The sequence below is a fragment of the Phacochoerus africanus genome, chromosome 6 (assembly GCF_016906955.1).
Source record: "Phacochoerus africanus isolate WHEZ1 chromosome 6, ROS_Pafr_v1, whole genome shotgun sequence".
Lineage (NCBI taxonomy): Eukaryota > Metazoa > Chordata > Mammalia > Artiodactyla > Suidae > Phacochoerus > Phacochoerus africanus.
The window spans coordinates 16572944-16586674 of NC_062549.1; the positions used below are offsets into that span (position 1 = coordinate 16572944).

The window sequence follows — 13731 nt, forward strand, 5'->3', positions numbered from 1 at the left end:
TTGCTCACCTCCTATCGCTCAGTGTCGCCATCAAATATTAGGTAGGTTCAGAGTAGCTTTATCAGCCACATAGATTTTCATCAAAGGAGCTTGTTAAGCTCCTGTCTGGGCCTGGCACGGCATGAGGCTCCGTGGAAGGGAAGTTAAACAGACATGAGTGGTCTCTTGGGGCTCAGACACAATGGTGGTCACGGTTGCTACCTGGTAGGGTTACCTTGATCACGGCCAGGATTTTGAGAGCTGAAAGGTCCTGTCAGATCCCAAGTTCAGAGGGCTGTGCTTTAAAAACCGCAGAAGCAGGCCTGGGGTTGGACCTCGAGCCATCAAAAGAGGCCCTCACCCATGAGAGTGGCAGTGGTCAACCACCTGGGTTTTGGAATCCGGCAGCAGCTGTCAGTTTGCTTCTGGGCTCTCCTGCCCGGGGATCTCCAGGGTGCAGAACTTCGTCTTCCTGGGCCTCAGTTTCTCACCTGTGACCTGGATCACAAGGCCAGCTCACAGCTGGTTGTAGGACGGTAACACCTGCCATTTATTGAGCTGCGGCTCTGTGCCAGGCATCAGGCTAACTGCTCCACAAGGGTTTTCACATTTAATGTTTAGCAGGTATTGCTTTTTTCTTTTTCTTTTTTTTTTTTTCTTTTTAGGGCTGTACCCGTGGCATACGGAAGTTCCCAGGCTAGGGGTCGAATTGGAGCTGCAGCTCCTGGCCTACACCACAGCCACAGCAACATGGGGTCTGAGCCGCGTCTGTGAATTACACCACAGCTTTTGGCAATGCTGGATCCTTAACCCACTAAGTGAGACCAGGGATTGAACCCACACCCTCATGGATTCTAGTTGGGTTCTTAACCCACTGAGCCGCAGTGGGTGCTCAAGCAGGTGTTGTTTTTAACTGTCATGTTTCAAATGAGGAAGTGGAGGCTTAGAGAGCTGAAATAATATGCCCAAGATCCAAGAGTTGGCTAATGCAGGAGAAGGATTTAGATTATTATTTTTTTTTTGGGTCTTTTTGCCTTTTTTAGGGCTGCTCTGTGGCATATGGAGGTTCCCAGGCATCCAATCAGAGCTGTAGCTGCTGGCCTATGCCAGAGCCACAGCAACGCGGGATCCAAGCTACATCTTTGAACTACACCACAGCTCACGACAATGCCAGATCCTTAACCCACTGAGCAAGGCCAGGGATTGAACCCATAACCTCCTGTGTTCCTAGTCGGATTTGTTAACCACTGAGCCATGACGGGAACTCTGGGATTTAGACTCTAGCACTCTGCCCTGCATGCTGCCCACCCTGACCTCCTCCAGGTCTGGACTCAGGAGGGGACAAGGAAGGGGGATCCCAGCCTGTGGGGCTGAGAGTCCTCCCCTGGGAAGCAAGGAGGTTGCTGGAGGTAGGACTTGGGGGTGAGCTGGGGCTCTAGGCCCCCAAGGCTCCATCCTCCCTTCCAGCTTCACTTGCAAAACACAAAGCCCATAGGGGAAGTTTGAGAATTTCAAGATGCTAACTGCAGAGCCTGAGATCCCAAGTTTGGGGCCTTCTGAGTGCCAGGCCCTGTATGACTCTACTGGTCAGTCGCTCATGAAGCTGACACCCTATTTTAAGTGCTTGTAATGGTACAAACTTTTCTAAAGTGAAAAATCAGTGCTTCTCCTTTTCTTGACGCTTGCTCTTGGGAGTGAATGCAACTACATGGAAGTGTATTTTGAAACACCCAGTGCCAGCTTGGCCCACGTGTCTTGGGGAAGATGAGGGTCTGGGCAGTCTGCTTTCCTTAGCATTGATGCTGTCCCTGCCCTGTTGTCAACTTAAAAAAAATGCACGACCTCAAAGTTGAGAGTTAAGTTTTATTGGGGGCAAAATTAGGACTTAAGCCCAGGAGACAGCATCTCAGGTAGCCTTGAGAAACTGCACAGAGGAGCGAGGAGGGGAGCTAGGATATATAGGAGTTCTTGCAACAAAGGGCAGGTAGCAGGAACAAAAGAGGTTCTGGGCTCACTGAAATCATTCCTTTGATATGCACCTCAGCTATGGGGCCAGTATCCTGACTTTTCACAGTCCTAAGGGCTCACCAGCTCACCCTTGGAGGTGGCTGCATTCTTCACGAATGACTGCGACATTCTTTGTTTTGTCCACTTAACTACAGCCCAGGCAGTGGTATTTCAGAAAGCTCTGAAATACCACCCCAAAGAGGAAAGGGGGACTATCAGGAGATATGCAATAAAGGGGAGGGGGAGGTGCATGCAGCCAGGCACACATTTTCCACAAGTTTGTTGCTGATCTCTGGAAGGTTACTACTAGTCCTAAGGAACAGACATCACCATGAAGGATTTTAGTGTTTTTCTAGAGATGAGGAGATGCAAGAATTAGGTGCATAATATCTTCTCCTAAAAATAACTCTCTGAGGACCTATTCCTCCAGTTTTCCCAGAGCACAGAGTGCCCGACTCCTGGTCTCCACCCTGAGCTCTGCTCAGGGGGTGCTGTGGGTGGGCAGCTGCAGTGGCTCATGATTTAATCCATGTAGAGGCTGATGGCAAGGGCCACACTTCAGTGCACACAGTGGTCACACTGAGGACTCCTGGGCTTCCAGCACCCTCCTTGGCTGGTTCAAAGGGTGTTTAATTCACACCTTCCACGGGAGATAGAATGGAGCTATGGCTAATGGCTTTGGTTCCAAATGCTTGGGCTTATTGACTCCCGACTCTGCCACTTTCTAACTGTTTGACCTTGGCCAGTTATTGAACCCTTCTGAACCTCAGTTTTACTTTCTTTAAAATAGGCATATGGTACCCATATCCTATGGCTCTCTGAGGATTGAAGTGACAATGGCATGACACACACCCAGCACAGTGCCTGGCATGTATTGCTCATTCAGTAGCAATACATGCCAGTCATCCGTTGATCACTAGTCTTATTCCTGAGCTTAAGAACAGCAGCAAAAGTTAAGAATTGTGTCTGGGAGTTCCCATTGTGGCTCAGTGGGTTAAGAACCCAACACAATCTTCGTGAGGATGTGGATTCAATCCCTGGGCTCACCCAGTGGGTTAAGGCTCTCGTGTTGCTGCAAGCTGTGGTGTAGGTTGCAGATGTGGTTTGGATCTAGTATTGCTATGGCTGTGGCACAGGCCTGCAGCTGCAGCTCAAGTTCGACCCCTAGCCTGGAAATTTCCATGTGCTGCAGGTGAGGCCCTAAAAAGAAAAGAAAAAAGACTTATGTCTCTGCTTTAATTGTCTCAGGTACTAGAATACACTTGAGGATAAATTCTGAATGAATGAATAGTTTATCATCTAATAGTAATGCTTGAGATATGTTCATCATTTTATGGTTTATAACCATTTTCTGACACATAATTCCACTCTAGCCCCGTAATAGCCTGGAGATGTAAAAGGAGCAAGGAATTTATTATACTATTTCACAGATTGGGCAAATAGAGGCTCAGAGATTAACGACTGCTCATTTATTCAACAGTCATTTAATGAGCACTTATTATGTGCAAGATACTATGATAGGATTAAAAAATGAATGAGATTTTTTCCTGCTGTTTCGAAGAAATGATTGTGGGTCAGGGTATTTGGAGCAGGCTTACAGGAGAATAAAAAGTGATGCAAGTGCAGAGACAACAATAAAGTTCAGCAGCTTAAACTGAGATTTATTTCTCATTCTTGCTATTGGTGCATCATGGTTCAGCTAGTGGCCCTGCTCCACCCAGTTTTCATTCCAAACCAGACAGATGGAGCAGCTGCAAGTTGGAACATTGCTGGTTATTGTGACAGGAGGAAGGAGATCTGAGATGAGGAGGGTCTCACACCAGAAATCAAATTCTCCACTCATGAGCCAGACTTTTAATATGGTCCCACCCAACCACAGGGGCCAGGGCGAGAAGTACCCCATACGCAGAAGGCAAAGAGCTGGAAATATTTGGTGAACAGATTAAGAAGAACTATGCCAGCTGGGCAGCCTTTGAAGGATGGGTAGGAATCAGCTGAATACTGATGGGGTGGGATTGGGTGAGGAGAGTGAAAGAAGGGTGAAGTTGAAGAGGAGTCTTAAAGAGATGGAGGCTGGGAGATGGGAGACAATGGGAGAGACAGGAGGCAGAAATGTGCAAGGCATTGGGGCTGCAAGGAAGACTGAGTCTGCCAGTATGGCTGGAACCATTTAATTCAAAAGTTTAGCAAACACTGACTCAGCTCCTATTGTGTACTGAGTGCTGGGGATGCAAAGAAGGATAAAACATGGTACTTGCCTTACAGTCTAGTGGGAGCAGTCATTTTGCACAGAGAACAAAGGGAGTCAAAATATAAGAAAGAGTAGACAGTGGTTATGTTTGCCAGGCACTCTTCTTAGATCTGCACATATCTTTTTTTTTTTTTTGTCTTTTTGCTATTTCTTTGGGCCACTCCCGCGGCATATGGAGGTTCCCAGGCTAGGGGTCGAATTGGAGCTGTAGCCACTGGCCTACGCCAGAGCCACAGCAATGCAGGATCCACGCCACATCTGCAACCTACACCACAGCTCAGGGCAACGCCAGATCCTTAACCCACTGAGCAAGGGCAGGAACCGAACCCGCAACCTCATGGTTTCTAGTCGGATTCATTAACCACTGCGCCACGACGGGAACTCCAGATCTGCACATATCTTAACTCATTTAATCATCCTTCTAGCTCCATAAGGTACTTGCAGTTATTATTACCCATTTTACTGGTGGAAAAACTCAGGCATAGCATGGCTGTGCATAGCAGAGATGGCCTTCAAATCTAGGCATTCCAAGTTTAGGGTCTGTGGTTTTAAGTGTCAAATCTTTACTATATTGCTTTTTTGCTTGATAATTTGTTGAGGCTGTGCCTATAATCTTGGGTGGCAAGTAGCTTTGCCTTGAGATCCAAAATGATAGATTGTTATTGGCTGCCTGGAGCTCCATATTGGGAAGTTTTCCAGGACCCAGCAGGCACTGGGGAGGAAAGAATGATGTAATTAATTAGTAATGCCTACCATGGTCTTGGAGGTGGTATTGTCAGCACATATATTTGGTAACCCTGGCCTATTTTATGCCTACAGCAAGGTGGGTTTTATCTGTTCATTAGCAATCAAGGAAATCAAAACCAAACAACGAAGTCATTGACTGTTTTCCTCACTTTTCAATTTTTTTTTTTACTTTATCACGTTTATGGCAGTACAGGTACTCCCATGTTTGAAAAGCTAGCTTTCCTTTTTGGAGATTAATGTTTAAAATAGCAAAACTGCAGTCCCCTCAGGCAAGCAGATACCTTAATTGCCAAAAAAAAAAAAAAAAGAAAGAAAGAAAAATCAGCCATGGCAAATGTTCAATCTATTGCACCCCTGGTGCAGTTATCAGCTGGGATGCTATGGCAATGATAATAAAAAAGGAATTCTTTTATTTATTTATTTATTTATTTATTTATTTATTTATTTTTGGCTGTACCCGTGGCATATGGAAGTTCCTGGACCAGGGATTGAATCCGAGCTGCAGTTATGACCCACCCTACAGCTGCAGTAATGCCAGATCCTTAACCTGCTGTGCCACAGCGAGAACTTCCAAGAAAAGTATTCTAGTTGTTCAATCCAAGTTCTGAACAAGGAAGAATCCATCAGCTGAATTGGGGAGTTTAGCCATAAGAAAATCTAGCTTAGCCTGATCACTAGTGGAATTGCCTGTCCTGAAATGTTGTAGGCTTTCCTCTGCAGGGAGAGTTCTTTGTCTCCCCCTGCTCCCTCCCCAGTCTCTTTCCTTGGTTTTTTCTTTTCCGGGTACCACTTCTCCTTATGCTCAGATTTTTTGTTTCTTTATATTCTTTCCCATATAGTTCTAGGAATGGAGCCCAAACTTAGGTGCATGGTGATATAGATACCAATTAGGAGCTTAGAGCTCAGGTGATAAATAGGCATCTGCTCCTGAGCCAGCCCTGATCCATGGCTTGTGGCTGTGGATGAAATGACACTGAAATGCTGTGTCAAGAAGGTTTGCAATGGACTCAGCCTGAAAGCACATTGGGATTGATTAGGGATGTCAGCCACAGGTATGGGCTAGGAGCAGTTATTTGTGTGGGCTCCCAATGGCTTTGCTATTTTGGAAAGCCTGCACAGTGCTTACAGCCGTGATGTTAGTGAATAAGCTTGGGGTTTGGTCCTAGAATATGCTAGTTCAAGTCCTATTCCTTCTCTAGGTGAAACTTGGATGTGTCATTTATCTTCTCTTTGTCTTAGTAAGACTTGTGTAAACCAATCCCCTTTATGGAGTGGTTGTAAATATTGTAGAGGTGACGCACATTCATTCCTTCAACAAATATTTGCTGAGCACCGTATGAGGTGCTTGGGATATAATCAAGACACAGTATGGAGGAGTTCCTGTTGTGGCTCAGTGGCAACAAGTCCCATTAGTATCCATGAGGACTTGGGTTCAATCCCTGGCCTTGCTCAGTGGGTTTAGGATCTGGTGTTGCTGTGAGCTGCGGCATGGGTCACAGAGGTGGCTCAGATCTGGCATTGCTGTGACTGTGGTGTAGGCGCTGGCAGCTACAGCTCCAATTTGACCCCTAGCCTGGGAACTTCCATATGTTGTGAGTGCGCCCCTAAAAAACACACACATGAAAAAGATACAATATGGATGTGGTTCCTGCCCACTCAGAGCTTACGGTCTACTGGAGGGATTCGTTAATTGCTGTGTAACAAATTACTGCAAATTTAGAGGCTTAAGACAACGCACATTTTGATGTCACACTTTCTGTGTGTGAGGATTCTAGGCAGAGCTTAGCTGGCTCTTCTGCTCAGGGTCTTATAAGGTTGCAGTCAACATGTCCACTGAGTTGTGTTCTCATCTGGAAGCTTGACTGGGGATGGCCTGCTTCCAAGCTCATTTGGCTTCTTGGAAGAATTCCCTTTCTTACTATGGTAAGAGTGTGGACTCCAGTTCAGGCTGGATGTCAGCTGGATTCCACCTGTAGGCTGAAGCCTCAACCCACTGAGCAGGGCCAGGGATCAAACCTGCATCCTCAGGGATACAGGCTTGGGGTCGAATTGGAGCTATAGCTGCTGGCATACACCAGAGCCACAGGATAAACAAGGGTTCAAGTTCTACTACTTAGCAGTGGTGTGTCCTTAGAAATGTCTTTGTGGTGTAGGTTGCAAATGCAGCTTAGATGTAATGTTCCTGTGGCTGTGGCATAGGCTGGCAGCTGTAGCTCGGATTCAACCTGTAGCCTGGGAACTTCCACATGCTGTGGTGTGGCCCTTAAAAGCACGCGTGCACGCGTGCGCAAACACACACACACACACACACACACACACACAAAGAATCAAGGCTCCAGATTCACGGCTCCCACAGGGCCATTCAGCCATCCCCAAGGCACCCCAGTGAGGTTCCCGGCCACTGTGGAGCAGAGACAAGATGTCCCGAATTTTGCCCTGCCAGAATTCCTGACCTCTAACATTGTAGCATAATAAGATGGTGATTGTTTTCTCCTTCTAAGGTTTGAGGTGGTTTATAAAAGAGAATTACATAATTGAAACTCCTGAGGATCTTTCAAAATCTCTCTAGACCCTTCTAATGAACAGCCTTGTTGAGAACCACTGGTTTTTACAATGAAATGATTTATCTCTCCACTGGAAATGAATAAAGAAGCTCTTTTTTGTTCTGCTTTGATTTGATGTCCAAGTTATGTTTTTGGGAGGAAAATGGCAAATGACCAGAATAATTTTTTTCTTTTTTTTTTTTTAAACAGAATGCTTTGTTGTGCTGTTACCATTTGTATAAAATATTTTTTAAAATGTGGATTATTTCTGGAATGACACATAAGAAAGTAGTAAGTAGCTATTGTTGGCTCCAGAGGGGGAAACTGGATGGCTGGGGAACAGAGGAAACATTTTACTTAGAGAGTTTTCACAGTTTAAAACATGTGGGTGCAGCAATTCGATGGTAAGTAAGTGCTGCCTGTTGCTTACCTGGGAAACTGCACATCCTTTAGCCTGATCTGGCCTCAGCCTTTATTTACCATGTGGCCCCTGCAGCTTCATGGACAGACCTGCCCTTCAAGGCACCATGTTATTCCTTCAACCTGGGACACCTCCCTCCTTCTCCATTCTGACAAACTCCTAGTCTGGAAGACCTTTCTAAGCATCACCCTAGGGAACCTTCCCATCTTCCCAAGGCATGATAAAATCCTTCGCTTCATTACACTCCAGTAGTATTTGTATAAATTTCTTTGGAATAGCTCTTATCTAATTGCATTACAATCATAATGCATAATTATACTTTATCATTGTATCCCCAGCACTCAGCACAGCGCCCGGCAAAACATACTTGTGATGAATAATGACTAACACTTATTGAACTCTTACTATGTGCCAGCCACTGCACTAAGTACCTTGTGGGTTAGCTTGATTATTTCATGATTTCTCACACAGCCCTATGAACAAGGTTTTGTTAATGTCTGTATTTTGCAGGAGAGAAAACTGAGCCTTGGAGAGGTTTAGGACGTTGCTAAGGACACACCACTGGTAAGTAGTAGAACTTGTATGTGAACCCTTGTTTATCCAACTTGTCCTCTTAATATTAGTTATTTGTATTTCTTGAATAAATGAATGAATGAATGAATGAATGAACGCAGTCAGTTATTTGAACAGTTAAAGTGTGTATCTTTAACCAGCTGCCTATAGCCATTTGCTTGGTTTGGAAAAGGGAGAGGAGACTTGTTGGCGGAAGTAATGGTGTAAAAGATGAGCATGATGGGAGTTCCCATTGTGGGTCAGCAGGTGAAGAACCTGACATAGTGTTTGTGAGGATGTGGTCTCACTCAGTGGGTTAAGGATCTGGCATTGCTGCAAACTGTGGCATAGGTTGCAGATGTGACTTGGATCAGGTGGTCCTGATTCAGCCCCTAGCCTGGGAATCTACATATGCTGCAGGTGCAGCCATTGAAAAAAAAAAATTAAAAAGATGAGCACAAAAGTCTGAAGATAAGAAGATAAGGGGGTAGACAATCAGAGAAGTGAAAAACTTACCCCAGGATGCAGGGTAGTAAGTGACAGAGTCAGGATTTGAACGCAGATATGTTTTCAGCATGGGGGCCCTGAACCCTGGCTCCCACTTCCAGCACCTTCCTTTCCATCTCTAGGGAAGTCCCAACACTCAGGGGTTTCTGGTGTTTTTAGCTGCAGGTTTAAGGAGTCAAGAGGGAGCCCCTCCCAAGCCTCCTCCCTACCCCACTGCCAGCAGCGACGAGGTGTCCAAGCTCTGGGTCCTTTTCTGGCCTCCATCTGACCTTAAGAGAAGTGAGGCAGATAGTCCAGAATTCTTTGTGCTCCTGGCAAGAGCCCTGTTTCTTCTTCAACACTCACAGTTTTTCGTTGTTATTGCGTTGGGTCTATAGAATCAATCTCACTGCGTTATTGCTGTTTACACCAGTCTCCACGTAGACCCCATGTTCTGAGGACACCCCTCATTTCTCTGACCTTTGTCCCCAAACAGCTCGGCACATCCCCTCCCATGAGCTTATTAGGTACACCCCCTTGGCTCTTGAAACCCTTTTGCTGTTGCTCTGGGACCCGAGATCAGCCATCAGCAAAATCTCCTGTATCCTTCACCATCTTCCTCAACTCTTCTTTTCACTCTCTTCTTCCTACAGACTGGATCTCACCCAAGGGCGTGGTTTTTCCTGTAACCCCTTCCCACAGTCCTCCAGGCAGGGGTAGGTTTCCTGTGTGCTCCCCAAGGCCTTCTAGACAATTTCACTGTTTCTTCACTAAAAAAGCAAGACTGCAGCACATGGAAGTTCCCAGGCTAGGAGTCAAATCAGAGCTGCAGCTGCTGGCCTACACCACGGCCACAGCAATGCCAGATCCAAGCCGCATCTGTGACCTACACCACAGCTCACAGCAACGCCGGATCCTTAACCCCCTGGGCAAGGCCATGGATTGAACCCTCATGCATCCTCATGGATACTACTCAGGTTCATAATCTGCTGAGCCACAACGGGAACCCCAAAAAAGCAAAACTTAAAATTCTCTAAGTAGCCTTTGGAGTAGTGACCATATTCTCTCAGACACTTTGAGGACTTCAGGTCTTGGCTCATTGTCACTCTCTCCTGGCCCAGTTCTTGGTGATTTCAGTGTCTGTGTAGAGAATCCAGTGCCCTCCACTGTTCTTGCCCATCCTCTTACCTGAGCCATGAACTTCCCTGGTCACACCCCAGAACAGTGCTGCCCAGTAAAATTGTCTGGGTTGATGGAAATTCTCTTTATCTGTCCTGTCCAATACACCACTCGCCACACATGGCTACTGGATACTTGAAATGTTGCCAGTGCAATGAAAGAACTGGATTATAAACTTTAATTTTAATAATTACAATTTAAATAGCTGCCTGTCATTGGTAGCTACCATATTGGACAGCACGCCATGGGCTATGGAATCACCCACCACTCATTGTAAGAATCCCATTTGCTACGACCTTCTAATTTTCCAGTATCATTCTAGTTCCTGACCCCCATGCTTACTTGACTTGACTGAGGCCTGCCATCCAGGGGTCCTATGACTTGTTTCACGGTCCCTTATTTTGTGTCCTCAAGTCCTTTGAATCCAGCTTCAACTCCATGGTCCTTCATTGTAGTCATTCCCTGTTCACAGCCTCAACACACTTGCCCCTTTCTCCATTGAAGGTGCCCCTCTGAGCCTCAATCCTTGTTAAATCCAATTCTCTGCTCTCTCTTTGAATCTGAGTTTGATGCTGAATGCGGTTGGAGCCGAAGAAAAGGACTTGGTGTGTCACACAGGTGGAATCAAGCCTTTAAAATCATCACTTTTCTGGACGGCTCTTTCAGACTCTATCCATCCTCTCTCCTGATACCTCTAGTATTCTCCCTCCCCTCTCTCTCAGTAGATAAATGTGATTCCTATTTCAAGGAGAAATCTTAAACAGAGGAAACTTTCAAACCTCCCACTACTTTTTCTACCAATTTCCCCACATCTTGGCACATATGATCTGCCTTCCTTAACATTACTGGTTGAACTGTTCATGTTCCTCTTTTGGGCTGCCTTCTCTTGTTGTGCTAGATTTCATCCCCTTCCACTTATCAAGAAAATCATCACAATTCTTCCCTCTCTCTCAGGCAATCGCCAATGGCTCATTTGCATCAGTATACACATGTGCTATAATTTACCATCTGCAGGGCTTAGCATTTGCTGTTCCCTTTACCTACCATGCTGTTCCAGTCCATATTCACAAACCTTGTTTCTTTTTTTTTTTTCCTTTTTTTTTTAAAAAAATTATGGTCACAGTCAAACCTGCAGCATATGGAAGTTCCCAGGCTAGGGGTCGCATCAGAGCTGCAGCTGCTGGTCTGTGCCACAGCCGCAGCAACACCAGATCTGAGCTGCATCTGACGTATGCTACAACTTGTAGCAATACCAGATCCTAAACCCACTGAGTGAGCCTAGAGATCGAAACTGCATCCTCACAGAGACAACACTGGGTCCTTAATCTGCTGAGCCACAACCAGAACTCCAAAACTTATTTCTTCATTTCCCTTGGATGTTTGCATAAATATCACCTGCTGAGCATACTATTTAAAATGGCAAAAATTCCCCCTCCTTATCTCATTTAAAATTTTATTCATAGTACTTACCATCCCAGCTCTATTCATTTGATCCTTAAGGGCAGGGATTTTTCATCTTTTCTTTTTCCTTTGCTGTGTATCAGCACCTAGAATCATGTCTGGCACATAATGGATCCTGGTGAAAATTTGTTGAAAGAACTAGGCAGTGACTTGCCTTCTCTGACCTTCCTACTGGTTTTGTAGCAATGGTGTGACTTTTCCTTACAAAGAGGGACAGCTATTCAGAATGCTGTTACCACTGCTCTCACTCAGGAGTTCTTAGAGCAGAGCTTCTCAAAATTTAATGTGCATTTGAATTATCTGGGGATCTTCTTAAAATACAGCTTCTGATTCAGCGGGTCTGAGGTAAGGCCTCAGATTTTGCATTTCTAACAAGCTCCCAGGTAAGGTAGATGCTGCTGATTCAGACCCCATTTTGAGTCGAAGGCTGCTTGAATCATCTGAAGCCTTGTTCTTCTTTCTCTTTCTAATAACATAGAGTGAGAAAAAATATTTACATGACGTATTTACATATTTACAGTGTAAACATGACTCTGATTTCAAGCAGTTCTGTGGTCAGTGGCTCTGTAGTTGCGGGTTACAACATTTGTATGGAGAGCTTCATCTGTCACTGTATACACCAGGGGAGGAGATGTTGGCTGCTTAGGCTGTTACATGATGACTGTCCATTATTCTGCGAAGAATGTGTGTGTGTGTGTGGGGGGGGTATGAATATTATTATGGATGCTAATAAGTTTCCTAACAATTGCCTAAAGCAATTTGCCGTGTTTTGGCATGAAATCAATGCAAAGACGAGTCCTGCCTTTTTGCCCAGATTATTAGGATTACATCACTCTTTTTCCATCTAGAGAATAATGTGGAGTGTTTCCTATGATAATCGCCATCATCAATTAGTCTTCAAATCATAGTCAGGGCCTTTGTATATGACACAAAGAGGTGCAGCTTGGGGGAAGGGACCAAGTAGAGACTGGAAACCAGCTAGCACCTCCTTGCCATGCCAGCTGCTCTGGTTGGGGTTTCATTGCCTTTTTCCCCTGGAAGGGATGCCGTTTTGCAAATTGAATAAAGGTATCTAATGTTTGATGGCCTGGTCATAAAGCTAAGGAGAGCTGCAAAGGAAAGGAGAGAGCGCTGAGCACAGTACTTTGATTTTAGGGCTATAGAGGTACTGAAGGTAGAGCACCTGTCCCGGTTCTCATCAACATCCCCATCATCATCTAACATCTATCGAGGACTTACGATGCACAAGGCATTTTCGTGCATTGTCTCATTTGTTCCCTACATCAACAACCCCCCAAATTAAGTAGTATTATCACCATCCTCCTTTACAGACATGTAAACTGAGACTTGGAGAGGTTAAGCAACATGTTTAGCGCCACAGAGCTATGTTAAGTACACTTTTCACAACTGTGAATCATGACCCTCCAGCAAATATTAAATAATCCCATGGCAAAGATTTGATTTAACTCACTAACTAGTGAGGAAACCAGTAAGATGTTAAAACTTATCCTGGGAGCATTAGAGAATTTAGGTACTTGCTGGTGATTTAACAAATAAATATAAAGGAAAATGTCGTAGGCTGTATAATAGTCTCCCCAAAGACTATGTTACTTTACATGTAGATAAGACTTTGCAGATGTGATTAAGTTATGGATTTTGAGATGGAGCGATTATTCTGGATTATCTGGGTAGGTCCGATGTAATCGCAAGCATCCTTGTGAGAGGGAGCCAGGGATGTTAGAGTGAGAGAGATGCAGAAAGGAAACGGAGACTGGAAAGATGTGCTTTGAAGATGGAGAAGGGGCTACAAGCCACTGAATGTAGGTGACCCCAGAAGCTGGGAAAAGTCAAGGAAACAGATTCTCTTCTAGAGTCTCCAAAAGAAACCAGATCTGCTGACACCCAATTTTAGCCTAGTGAAACTGATTTTGGACTTTTGACTTCTAGAACTGTAGGATAAATTTGTGCTGTTTTAAGCCCTAAGATGTGATCATTGTTATAGCAGCAGGAGGAAATTAATACAGAAAATTACTGTATTAAATAGAAAGCTGGTTAATGTCCAACAGGGTCATAAAACCATAACACTTGGAACTAATTCTTCTACC

The 13731-nt window shown here is 45.0% G+C and overlaps 1 long non-coding RNA gene across 1 annotated transcript in view; it reads left to right on the top strand.

The window, feature by feature from the left end:
• Positions 1-7747: 7747 nt before the first annotated feature.
• The window catches only part of LOC125128760 (uncharacterized), an 86407-nt gene continuing 80423 nt past the window's right edge, over positions 7748-13731 (top strand). The window contains exons 1-2 of the long non-coding RNA XR_007135308.1: positions 7748-7818; positions 8459-8512. This is a non-coding gene — a long non-coding RNA (uncharacterized LOC125128760). The remainder of the gene's footprint in view (positions 7819-8458; positions 8513-13731) is intronic.